The 14,329-nt window shown below is 35.8% G+C and overlaps 1 protein-coding gene across 1 annotated transcript in view; it reads right to left on the bottom strand.

Moving 5' to 3' along the window:
• Window positions 1-14,329, bottom strand: part of AKT3 (AKT serine/threonine kinase 3) — a 332,652-nt gene that overhangs the window by 311,216 nt on the left and 7,107 nt on the right. The gene's annotated exons all lie outside the window — the stretch shown is intronic.

The following is a 14,329-nucleotide window of genomic DNA, read 5'->3' as shown; positions in this document are numbered from 1 at the left end:
ATCAATGAAGAGAAAAATCACTAATGCATCTCTAATTTTCCTCCATTACCCCATATGCAAAATTTATGCCAAGTCAAAATAATGACAATGATGACAACAGGTTAAACACATCACTTTTTATGTTAGAGGCACAGTGCTAAATGCTTTCCATAAATTATTTAATTCTCAAAACCACTGTATAAGATAGTGCTATGAACTGTTTGTGTCCCTGCCACAAATTCATATGTTGAAAGCCTAACCCCCAATGTGATGGGGCCTTTGGGAAGAAATTAGGTTTAGATGGGGTCACAAGGGTGGGGCCCTCACGATGGCATTAGTACCCTTATAAGAAGAGACATCCGAGAGCTTGTTGTGTCTCTTTCCACCATGTGAGAACACAACGAAAAGGTACTGCCTGCAAGCCAGGAAGAAAGTCCTCACCAGAACCCAAAAAGGCTGAAACCATGCTCTCAGACTTCACAGCCTCCAGAACTGTGAGAAATAACTTTCTGTCATTTAAGCTGCCCAGTCTATGATATTTTGTCATGGCAGCCCAAGCTGACTAATTCCCCATTTTACAAGTGAGAAAACTATGGCTTAAATAGGCTAAATAACTTCCCTACAGAGGATCCAGGCTACAGTGGTAGTCGGGATTTAAACCTGGCTTTTAACTAATACTGTTCCACTAATGTCTCTACAACATTGAGTTCCTAATAAGTAACCAACTATGTTATGTGTAAGAGATCAAAATAAAGTTGCCCTAAAAAACTCATACATCTAATCATATATTATAAACAAACATATGGACTGCCAAAGTATGAATTCCTCCAGGTTTGGTACCCAAGAAATGTTTATTGAAATAAACAGAAAAAACATCAAACGATAATACAAAGTGTTGAGTGTTGTATGAGTAGGTCAAATAAAGTAACACAAACGTTTCCAGAAGGAAGCAATTAATTCCAGGGGTCAGTAAGACAACTATTATGAGATAGGTAGAGTATGAAAAAAGTCATAAGTAAATGAAAGGCAGTCAGAACAGGGTACAATTAATTACAATTGAAGGGTATTTATCAGGGATTACTAGTAGATGTTACATATAAGCTGTCTCTTCAAAGATGAATAGAATATCACTTTTGGAATAAGAGATCATTCTAGGTTGAATGGACTATATGGACAAAAACATGGAGTTTGAAAATGTAGCTGCCTGTTCGTTTTTGATCCCATATTCAACACTGTAGTTTACAGTATAAAATATCTGAACAGATGCCCCTGTCTCTCATAGCTGCCTTTTTCAAACCACTCTACAGAAAGTATAAAAGTAATCATCCTAAAACACAGATCAGATTGGCTCCTTGTTCAAAAACATTCGATAGTCCTACTCTGCCTACAAGATACTATTTAAATTCCTCAGACTAGAATGTTAGGTCTCTCACAATCTGTCCCTGTTTTTCCTTTCCTTCCCAATTCACCTTGAGTCATGATTCCTCTACACTGAAGCTACACCGGATTATTTGCTGCTCTTAAACAGGTCCTGTTAAAATGTCTCCGTCTGGACCATGGCACATCTTCAAGACCCATGTAAAAGAACTTCTTTGGAAATATAACCTTGCCTATTGTCTCACTTATTACTCTCTGTCTTATGTTACATTCCTACATGTATGTCTCCATTAAAGACTACAAGCTCTTTGAGAGATGACCCATACCCTACACACAGAGTTATTAAAAAAAAAAAAAAATTGAAGCAAATCTTTGAGTCTATATGTCTAGGTACTATACAAGGAGCTTAACGTTAAAATGTAATATGATAAGAGCACTACTAGACAAATACACAGAATATTACGACAATCACCCAACTCAGCCTGCAGAGGTGCACAACAGCTTCCCACAGAACATGACAAACTGATTCTTAAAAGATGAATATGAAGAAGACATAGGTAAAACATACACAGGTATGAAACAGTGCCACGTGTGAGAAGAACTAGAAGAAATTCAATGTTGCTAGAACGTAAAATATGGAGCCAGAAGTGGCGAAGTATAAAGCTATAGAGACAAAAGGCTGCATACAGTGTGTTGAGAAACATTTTATGCTGTGGGCCAGTGGTTTAGAACTAGTAAAAAGCCCCAATTCGTACTGTGCCAAACCCAGGTGTAAGTCATACTGTAAGACATTTAAAAAATTGAATTAAACGGGTGGTACTGATATTTTCAAGTCTCAAAAATCAAACAGATTAAAAAGGTATACAGTAAAGAGTCTCATCACACACCTCTGTCATCTGCCCAGTTCATACCCTACTTCCTGGGGAAAAGTGTTAGTTTCTTCTTTTTCCTTCCAGAGTTTCTTATGCCAATAGAGCAAATAAAACTATATAATCTAGTTCCCCTCCTTTACACAAAAAGTGCTGTATAATATGTTCTGCACCTTACTCTTTTCCTTTTTACTTGCAACGATTTTTCCATGATTTTCCATATAAATACTATTCTTCCTATTCTTTTTCAACTGCATAATATTCCATTATACTGCTGTATCATTATTTACTTAACCTATCCACTATTAATGGACATTTGAGCTTTTGTTTCACTCTACTACAATATATTGTTTTGGTTGACATATATGAAGAAAATCTAGCCTTATGCAGATATGACTAGAAAAAGGGAGAAAAACGTTAATAAAGTTTTCAGATTATTGTGGATAATCTCCAAATCTTTTGCTATTACATACAATATTTGTATGAATAACCCTGTACATACCTCATTACAAAATGTGAAAACATACCTGAAGGATACATTCCCGAAATGGGAATATACATTTGTAATTTTGATATATATTATCAAATTGTCCCCAGAGAAACAGAACCAGTATAGATTTCCCACCAGCAATGAATAAGCAGTGACACTGCCTGGTTCCTCAGAGGATCCTAGGGAAATCTACCTTTTAAAATCGTAATCAAGGAAGAAGAATCCAGAAGAAGCATGACATAAACAATCAAACAGGTCGAGAAAAAAACAGGAATTATGAGGTTCTGGAGTACAAGCAAGAAGACATGATTGGTCTCTAGTGTCAAATATTACCAGAGAGATCTAATAATTAAATAATAAACTAAACTATAAAACTTAAATAATTAAAGCAGTATGGTTAGTCATGCAAAAATAGAACAAATCAAGATAGAATAAAAACATACAGTAATGAAGAATAAAGGTAATTAAGAATAAAAGAAAGATAATACTATTCCCCACGAAAAGGAATCAGAGCTCCCTGGAGAAATGGTTGATTCTAGAGCTGGGAAACTATATGATGAGCCTGGAATATTTTATTGTGTCGGAAAGTCTTCACAAATTGATGGGAACATGTCAAAAGAATATAGAGCTAGCTTTTCAGGGCTTACATGGGCCAAATCTAGGATAATTTGAGCATTTCAGAATTAATAATGATGGGAAAAGACTATAATCCATTGAATAAAATAGGATTCATGAAGGAGAACCTTTTTTTGTAGTGAAAAGTCAATTAAAATTAAAAAGGAACAACTAAATTAGAAAATCACCATGAATAACAAACAGCTGACTCAAACAAGAACCATAATTGCATGCTGAAACTCATGGGCCAAAGTTTGAGGAGTAACCAGATATTTATATGGTCACAAAGTATCACACCACAGGACTTCCCTGGTGGCACAGTGGTTGAGAATCCACCTGCCAATGCAGGGGACACAGGTTCAAGCCCTGGTCCGGGAAGATCCCACATGCCGCGGAGCAACTAAGCCCATGCGCCACAACTACTGAGCCTGCGTCCTAGAGGCCACGAGCCACAACTGCTGAGCCTGCGCGCCTAGAGCCCATGCTCCGCAACAAGAGAAGCCACTGCAATGAGAAACCCGCACACCTCAACGAAGAGTAGGCCCGGTTCGCCGCAACTAGAGAAAGCCTGCCCGTAGCAATGAAGAGCCAGCGCAGCCAAAAATAATTAATCAATAAAAAAAAAAAAGTATCACACCACAAGATTCTTATTAATTACAGAGGGAATAATAATAACCTTACAATGGAGAAGAATCTTGGTAGACACCATTGTAACCAGTGATCAAAGTTAACATCACCAGGATTGGGACAAAGCAATATCATGTGCTTCCTGATTAAAGTAGACTAAAGAGACATGACAACTGATGTATCAGTTGCATGACCAGACATCATGATGTCACATAATGATTCTTGCATGATGATCCAAGATTTTTTTGGAGAGGGAGGGCTATAAAGGTTATTATTGACAATATCTGGATAACAGCATTGTGTCAATGTTCATTTCTTAATTTTGATAACTATACTTCAATTATGTAAGATAACGTCCTAGTTTTAGGAAACACACACTTAAGTACATAAAGGTAAAAGGGTCCTCATGCCTCAAATGGTTCATAAAATAAATCTATGTATTTGAACCTAAGTATCTTTAAATATATTTAAAATATTTCTATATAAATATATTTTGAATACCATATATTGATGGGGAAGGAGGAACAAAGCACTGAGACAGAGAGGAAATGACAGGGAGGATAAGGACAGAAAAAAGAAAGACAATGCAAATGTGGAAAATGTTAACATTTGAGGAATGAGCATATGGACTTCTCCGTACATCCGCCTCTGTCAAATGCCTGTTCATATTCTTTGTCCATTTTTCTATCTATCTTAATGTTTTATGGACACACACTACAATAAAAATGTTAATCCTTATTTTTTTCCCCAATATGTGATGGCTTTTGTTACAGAGAAGATTTACTGTTTACAAAATCAAAACTTTAAAAATTCTTAATGCTACAATAATGATGATGTTTGGGTGATGTGGTTATGGATGCTTTATTTGTTTTAAGTTTTTTTAATTTATCTATATTTCACAAACTTTACTAAGCACCTATTAATTTTTTAATGAAAAAAGGGTTATACTTTTATATTCCTTAAGCAAAATCCCAGCAGAACTCTTCATAGAACCTGATTCTAAAAATCAAATGGATTTATTTAACAATTTCTCTCTTAATAACCTTTGGAGACAAGAAGAGCTAAGCCAATAGTGAAGAAGAGTAAAAAGAGTTTGAGAGAGATCAGTACTTGTTGTAAAGTGGTATTGGTACAGGAATAAAAAAGCAGGCTAAAAGAGAGTACAGAGAGCCCGGAAGCAAACCCACATATAAAAAGAACAATATGATGGATTACTCAACAAATGAGATTGAGGCAATTATTATACTTTTAGAAGAATAATAAGATTAGATCCCCTTCTTAACACACCCCCTCACACACACACACACAAAACATAATATCCTCAAGGTGGAATAAAGAAGAACTAAATGTGAAATAACTTTTAGATATCTTATTAAAAAATGTAAGACACCCTGGTAGTGAGGCTCCAAGACAGCCTTCAATGATCCTCTCACGTTGGTATTCCAGTCCCAGTATGGTCTCCTCCCACAATGAACAGGCTGAGTGATAGTCTGTGACTTCAAAGCCTAGATCATAAAAGACATTAGTTTCCACTGTGATCTCTTGGCTCACTCATTCAGGGGAAGTCAGCCTCCAAATTATGATAACACTCAAGTGGCCCTAGTAAAGGATCACATCAAGAGGAACTGAGGCCTCCCACCAACAGCCTACACCAACTCACTGGCCATTTGAGTAGGCTATCTTGAAAAGCAAGTCCTCCAGCCCTAATTAAACCTTCAGATGACTGAAGCCCTGACTGACATGTTGACTGCAACCTCATAAGAGACCAAGATCATAACCACACAAACACCCTGCTCCCAGAAATGAAAAGAAACAATAAATATTTATTGTTTCTTTTAACCAAATAGGTTTTGCTGGTAATTTGTTATGCAGCAATAGACAATAAATAAAAAGACTGTTATAACCTCAATGTAGGAAAGAAAGTTCTTAAAAATAATACCAGAAGCAAAATTATAAAGGAAAAGATTGACAAATGTATCTATATTGAAAATGAAAGGTTTTGGTACAAAAAAGTTAGTACTCATACAACTAAAAAGACAAGCCACAAACTAAAAGAAAATATTTATAATTCAAATAACAAATAATGAATATCAATTCCTGAAAAATTCCTACAAATCAATAAGGACAAACCATCTAATACAAAAAAGGGGGTGGGGCAAAGAGTAGAAAATGCAATTTATGAAAGAAATTATGCAGCAATAAACATATGAAAAGAACTAGAAACCCCATTAATAACCAGAGAAATTCAAATTTAAAACACCAAAATACCATTTCTCACACATCAGAATGACAAAAATTATGTCTGACAAGAAGAAAAGTCTCACAAACTGCTGGTGGAAGTAAACTGTTAACAACCACTTCAGAAAACAATATACAAAATCTAGTAAAGGTGAAGGCAGAGCATACCCTATGACCTAGCAATTTTCTATTTGCAATAAAAATTTCACATATACATGGGGAACGTACAAAAACATTTGTTGCAGCACTGCTTGTAACAGGTAAAAAACTGGTAACCACTTAAAGCTCTTCAACAGAACAGTTTTAAAAAGTGTGGTTTATTCATGCAAAACCACGCAGCAGTGAAAATGAAAAAATCAGAACTCCGTGTATCAATATAAATACACCTTAAAAACATAACACTAAAAAAAGGTTTATAAAGGCTATCAGCTGATTTTTCAGCAGAAACTGCGGGCCAGAAGAGAATGGCACAATATATTTAGAGTGATGAAAGGGAAAAACCTACAACCAAGAATGCTCTACTCAGCAAGGCTCTCATTCAGATTTGATGAAGAAATCAAAACCTTTACAGACAAGCAAAAGCTAAAAGGATTCAGCACCACCAAACCAGCTTTACAGCAAATGTTAAAGGAACTTCTCTACATGAAAAAGAAAAGGCCACAACTAGGAATAAGAAAATTACGAAATAAAAAACATCACCAGTAAAGGGAAACATACAATAAAGGTAGGAAATCATGAACACACACAAAGCTAGTAGGGAGGTTAAAAGACAAAAGTAGTAAAATCATCTCTATCCACAATAAGGGATATACAGAACAATTAGATGTAAAATACAATGTCAAAAATAGTAACTGTGAGGGGAGGAGAGTACAAATGTAAGGTTGTTAAAATGTATTCGAAAGTGAGAGATCAGTAACTTAAAACAACCAAGTATATATAGAGAGTGCCATACAAAAACCTCATGGTAACCACAAACAAAAAACCTGTAACAGATATACACACAAAAAAGAAAAGGGAATCCAAACATAACACTAAATAAAGATACTCATCAAATCACAAGAGAACAAAAGAAGGGGGGGGGAGACCTACAAAAACAAATTCAAAACAATTAAAAAAATGGCAATAAGAGCATACATACTGATAATTACCTTAAATGTAAATGAACGAACTAAATGCTCCAGCCAGAAGTCTTGGACTGACTGAATGGATATAAAAACAAGACCCACATATATGCTGCCTACAAAAGACTCACTTCAGATCTAGGGACACATAGAGACTGAAAGTGAGGGGATGGAGAAAGGTATTCCAGGCAAATGGAAATCAAAAGAAAGCTGGAGTAGCAATACTCATATCAGACAAAATAGACTTTAAAACAAAGACTGTTACAAGAGACAAAGATGAACACTCATCCATCTATGATCAAGGGATCAATCCAAGAAGAAGATATAACAATTATAAAATACATGCACCCAGCATAGGAGCATCTCAATATATAAAGAAAATGTTAACAGACATAAAAGGAGAAATCGACAGTAATACAATAATAGTAGGGGACTTCACGCCCCACTTAACATCAATTGACAGATCATCCAGACAGAAAATCAATAAGGAAACACCAACCTTAAATAACACGTTAGACCAAATGTACTTAATTGATATATAGAGACAGCATTCCACCTGAAAGCAGTAGAATACACATTCTTTTCAAGTGCACATGGAACATTCTCCAGGACAGATCACATGCTAGGCCACAAAACAAGTCTTGGTGAATTTAAGGAAATTGAAATCATATCAAGCATCTTTCCTGACCACCAGGCTCTAAGACTAGAAATCAACTACAAGAAAAAAATTGCAAAAAAAACACAAACATGTGGAGGCTAAACAATATGTTACTAAACAACCAATGGATCACTGCAGAAATCAAAGAGGAAATCAAAAAATACCTAGAGACAAATGAAAACACAACAATGGGACACGGCAAAAGCAATTCTAAGAAGGAAGTTTATAGCAATACAAGCTTACCTCAGGAAACAAGAAAAATATCAAATAAACAACCTAACCTAAAGCAACTACAGAAAGAAAAACCCAAAGTTAGTAGAAGGAAAAAAATCATAAAGATCAGAGCAGAAATAAATGAAATAGAGACTAAAAAAACAACAGAAAATATCAATGAAACCAAAAGCTGGTTCTGTGAAAAGGTAAACAAAATTGATAAAACTTTAACCAGAGTCATCAAGAAAAAAAGAGACAGGGCCCAAATCAATCAAAATAGAAATGAAAAAGGAGAAGTTACAAATGACACCACAGAAATACAGAAATACATAAGAGACTACTCCAAGCAACTATACACCATAAAATGGACAACCTAGAAGAAATGGACAAATTCTTAGCAAGGTACAGTCTCCCAAGACTGAATCAGCAAGGAACAGAAAATATGAACAGACCAATTAACAGTAATGCAATTAAATCAGTAATTTAAAAACTCCCCAAACAAACAAAAGTCCAGGACCAGATGGCTTCACAGGTAAACTCTACCAAACATTTAGAGAAGCATTAACACCTATCCTTCTGAAACTATTCCAAAAAATGGCAGAGGAAGGAAAACTTCCAACCTCACTCTATGAAGCCACCATAACCCTAATACCAAAACCAGACAAAGATATCACAATAAAAGAAAATTACAGGCCAATATCACTGATGAACATAGACGTAAAAATCCTCAACAAAATACTAGCAAACAGAATCCAAAAATACCTTAAAAAGATCACACGTCATGTCAAATAGGATTTGTCCCAGGGATGCAAGGATTTTTCAATATCAGCAAGTCAATGTGATACACCACATTAACAAATTGAAGAATGAAGCAACCTAAACGTCCATCGACAGATGAATGGATAAAGAAGACGTAGTATATATATACAATGGAATGTTACTCAGCCATTAAAATGAATGAAATAATACCATTTGCAATAACATGGATGGACCTGGAGATTATCATTCTAAGTGAAGTAAGTCAGACAGAGAAAAACAAATAACATATGATATTGCTTATATGAGGAATCTAAAACAAAAATGATATAAATGAACTTATCTAAAATACAGAAACAGACTCACAAACTTAGAGAACAAACTTATGGTTACTAGGGGGGAAGGGTGGGCGGGGAGGAACAGATTGGGAGTTTGGGATTGACATGTACACACTGCTATATTTAAAATAGATAACCAACAAGGACTTACTGTACAGCACAGGGAACTCTGCTCAATACTCTGTAATAACCTAAATGTGAAAAGAATTTGAAAAAGAATAGATACATGTATATGTATAACTGAATCATTTTGCTGTACACCTGAAACTAACACAACACTGTTAATCATCTCTACTCTAATATAAAATAAAAATTAAAAAAAAAAATTGAAGAACGAAAACCATATGATCACCTCAATAGATGCAAAAAAGCTTTTGATAAAATTCAACATCCATTTATGATAAAAATTCTCCAGAAGGTGGGCATAGAGCAAACATACCTCCATATAATAAAGCCCATATATGACAAACCCACAGCTAACATCATACTCAATGGTGAAAAGATAAGACAAGGATGCCCACCCTCACCACTTTTATTCAACACAGTTTTGGAAGTCCTAGCCACAGCAATCAGAGGAGAATAAGAAATAAAAGGAATCCAAATTGGAAAGAAAGAAGTAAAACTGTCACTGTTTGCAGATGACATAATACTGTACACAGAAAATCCTCAAGTAGCCACCAAAAAACTACTAGAGCTCATCAATAAATTAGATAAAGTTGCAGGATACAAAACTAACATACAGAAATCTGTTGCATTTGTATACACTAACAATGAAATATCAGAAAGAGAAATTAAAGAAACAATCCCATTTACCATCACATCAAAAAGAATAAAATAGCTAGGAATAAACCTTCCTAAGGAGCCAAAAGACCTGTACCCCACAAACTGTAAGACACTGATGAAAGAAACTGAAGATGACACAAACATATGGAAAGATATCATTTTCCTCAATTGGAAGAATCAATAATTGTCAAAATAACCACATTACCCAAGGAAATCTATATATTCAGTGCAATCCCTATCAAATTACCGATGGCATTTTTCACAGAACTAGAACGAATAATTTTAAAATTTATATGGAAACACAAAAGACCCCGAATAGCCAAAACAATCTTGAGAAAGAAGAACTGAGCTGGAGGAATCAGGCTCCCTGACTTCAAACTATACTACAAAGCTACTGTCATCAAAACAGTATGATACTGGCACAAAAACAGACACATAGATCAAAGGAACAGGATAGAAAGTTCAGGAATAAACCCTCACACCTATGGTCAATTAATCTATGACAAAAGAGGCAAGAATATACAATGAAGAAAAGACAGTCTCTTCAGTAAGTGGTGATGGAAAAACTGGACAGCTACATGCAAAAGAATGAAATTAGAACATTCTCTAACACCATACACAAAAATAAACTCAAAACAGATTAAAGACCTGAATGTAAGACTGGATACTATGAAACTCCTAGGGGAAAACACAGGCAGAACACTCTTTAACATAAATCACAGCAATACTTTTTTGGATCCATCTCCTAGAGTAATGAAAATAAAAGCAAAATTAAATAAATGGGACCTAATTAAACTTAAAAGCTTTTGCACAGCAAAGAAAACCATAAACAAAACGAAAAGACAACCTGAAGAATGGGAGAAAATATTTGTAAATGATGCAACCAACAAGGGATTAATTTCCAAAATATACAAACAGTTCATACAGGTCAATATCAAAAAACAACCTAATCAAAACAATGGGCAAAAGACCTAAATAGACATTTCTCCAAAGAAAACATACACATGGCCAACAGGCACATGAAAAGATGCTCAACATTGCCAATTATTAGAGAAATACAAATCAAAACTACAATGAGGTATCACCTCACATCAGTCAGAATAGCCATCATCAGAAGGTCTACATATAATAAATGGTGGAGAGGGTGTGGAGAGAAGGGAACCCTGCTACACTATTGATAGGAATGTAAATGGGTGCAGCCACTATGAAGAAAAGCATAGAGGTTCCTTAAAAAACTAAAAATAGAGTTACCATATGATGCAGCAATTCCACTCCTGGGCATGTATCCAGAAAAGATGAAAACTCGTATTTCAAAAAGATACATGCACCCCAATATTCATAGCGGCACTATTTATAATAGCCAAGGCATGGAAGCAACCTAAATGTCCATTGACAGAGGAATGGATAAAGAAGATATGATATATACATATATATATATATATATGTATGTATATATATAATGGGATATTACTCAGCCATAAAAAAGAACGAAATAATGCCATTTGCAGCAACATGGCTGGACCTAGAGATTACCATACTAAGTGAAGTAAGTCACACAGAGAACACAAAAGTCATGATATCACTTATATGATACTTAAATGATACAAATGAACTTAGTTACAAAACAGAAATAGACTCGCAGGCATTGAAAACAAACTTATGCTTACCAAAGGGGGAAGCGGGGGAGGTATAAATTTGGAGTATGGCATTAACAGATACATGTTACTATACACAAAATAGGTAAGCAAGGGCCTACTGTATAGCACTACATTCAATAACTTGTAATACCCTATAATGGAAAAGAATCTGAAAAAGAATTGATATATATGTATATATGTATAACTGAATCACTTTATTATACACCTAAATCTATCACAACAATGTAAATAACCAACTTCAATAAAAAAAAAAAGTTGGAGAAGATACATGCAGTATGGTATCATTTATACAAAGTTTGAAAACATACTACTAGTTCTGTTATTAATATATGCATATATACATAAGAAAATATTTTAAATATAAATGCATGAGAATGGCAAACACAGAACGAGGTATACCTCTGGATAAGCAGGGTAAAAGGAGATGGAGTAATATGAGAGGGACGCATAAACTTCAAGTACATCTGTAATGCTCGATTAATTTAAAAAAAGGATCTGATACTAAAATATAATAAAGCTAGAAGATGGGTAACTTGAGTGCTCATCTTACTATTCTCTATAGTTTTTCGTTTGCTTGAATATTCCAAAACAGAATGCTTTTAATCAAAATATAATGGCAGATAACAGACTTAAGCAATATTTGCAGAAAAGATCAAAAGAGAGTTTATACAAATTGATAAGACAACCCAGCATTACATTCAGTGAACACAACCTGTAAGAGACAAAGTTTTTTTTTCCTTCTGTAAGAGACAAATGGCATGCAAAAAAAATTAACAAAATTAGAAACCGGAAATACATAGCACAGAAATACATAGCAAAATGTACAAGCTCAAGCTCATTAGTAACACTTCATTCAAAAAATATCCATTGAGTGCCTAAAGGTCCAGATGCTATTCCAGGCTCTGGGAATACAGCAGTGAATGATATAACTCTCATACATGAAGCTCATATTCTCAAAGGGGAAGGCAGTCAATAAAAATATAAACAAACAAAAACTCACGTGCTGGTAAATGCTTTAAAAATATTAGAACAGGTGATGTGGTAGAGATGAGGGAGGAAGAAAAGGATACTTTGGGTATTCAAAGACTCTAGAAGAAGTACACTTGTACTGAGAAGTAAGTAATAAAAAATCCTTCGAAAAGGTAAGGAAAGCCTTCTCAGGCTCAGGCTGTACCTGGGCTGCGTTGCGGCTGCCTTCTTGCTGGGGACCTTGTTCTCCCTGGTCTGCCGGAGCCCGTGAGCCCTGCCGCCCAACTTCACCGCCGCCTGGAGATGGTTGGCTACTGCCGGCGGAGGGAACACCTTCAAGATGGCGGAGGAGAAAGACATGGAGATCACCTTCCTCCCCACAAATACATCAAAACCACATCTACATGTGGAACAACTCCACAGAACATCTACTGAACGCTGGCAGAAGACCTCAGACTTCCTAAAAGTCAAGAAACTCCCCACGTACGTGGCCGAGTGCCTGACAGGGTCTTGGTGCTCCGGCAGGGTATCAGGCCTGTGCCTCTGAGGTGGGAGAACCGAGTTCAGGACATTGGTCCACCAGAGACCTCCCAGCCTCACATAATATCAAAAGGCGAAAGCTCTCCCAGATATCTCCATCTCAACGCTAAGCCCCAGCTCCACTCAATAACCAGCAAGCTACAGTGCTGGACACCCCATGCCAAACAACTAGCAAGACAGGAACACAACCCCACCCATTAGCGGAGAGGCTGCCTAAAATCATAATAAGGTCACAGACACCCCAAAAAACACCACTGGACATGGTCCTGCCCACCAGAAAGATAAGATCTAGCTTCATCCACCAGAACACAGGCACCAGTCCCCTCCACCAGGAAGCCTACATAACCCACTGAACCAACCTTATCCACTGGGGGCAGTCACCAAAAACAAAAGGAACTATGAACCTGATGAGCCTGCAGCCTGCAAAAAGGAGACCCCAAACACAGTAAGTTAAGCAAAATGAGAAGACAGAGAAACACACAGCAGATGAAGGAGCAAGGTAAAAACCCACCAGACCAAACAAATGAAGAGGAAATAGGCAGTCTACCTGAAAAAGAATTCACAGTAATGATACTAAAGATGATCCAAAATCTTGGCAACAGAATGGAGAACATACAAGAAACGTTTAACAAGGACCTAGAAGAACTAAAGAGCAAACAAACAATGATGAACAACACAATAAATGAAATTAAAAATTCTCTACAATGAATCAAGAACAGAATAACTGAGGCAGAAGAATGGATAAGTGACCTGGAAGATAAAATAGTGGAAATAACTGCCGCAGAGCAGAATAAAGAAAACAGAATGAAAAGAATTGATGACGATTTCAGAGACTTCTGGGACAACATGAAATGCACCAACATTCGAAGTACAGGGGTCCTAGAAGAAGAAGAGAAAAAAAAGGGACTGAGAAAATACTTGAAAAGATTAATAGTTGAAAACTTCCCTAATATGGGAAAGGAAATAGTCAAGTCCAGGAAGCAGAGAGAGTCCCATACAGGATAAATCCAAGGAGAAACATGCCAAGATACATATTAATCAAACTATCAAAAATTAAATAAAAAGAAAAAATATTAAAAGCAGCAAGGGAAAAACAAC

The sequence above is a fragment of the Eubalaena glacialis genome, chromosome 3 (genome assembly GCF_028564815.1).
Source record: "Eubalaena glacialis isolate mEubGla1 chromosome 3, mEubGla1.1.hap2.+ XY, whole genome shotgun sequence".
Classification (NCBI taxonomy): Eukaryota; Metazoa; Chordata; class Mammalia; order Artiodactyla; family Balaenidae; genus Eubalaena; species Eubalaena glacialis.
Note: the sequence above shows the minus strand (reverse complement) of the source record. Positions and strands in the feature narration are given on the sequence as shown.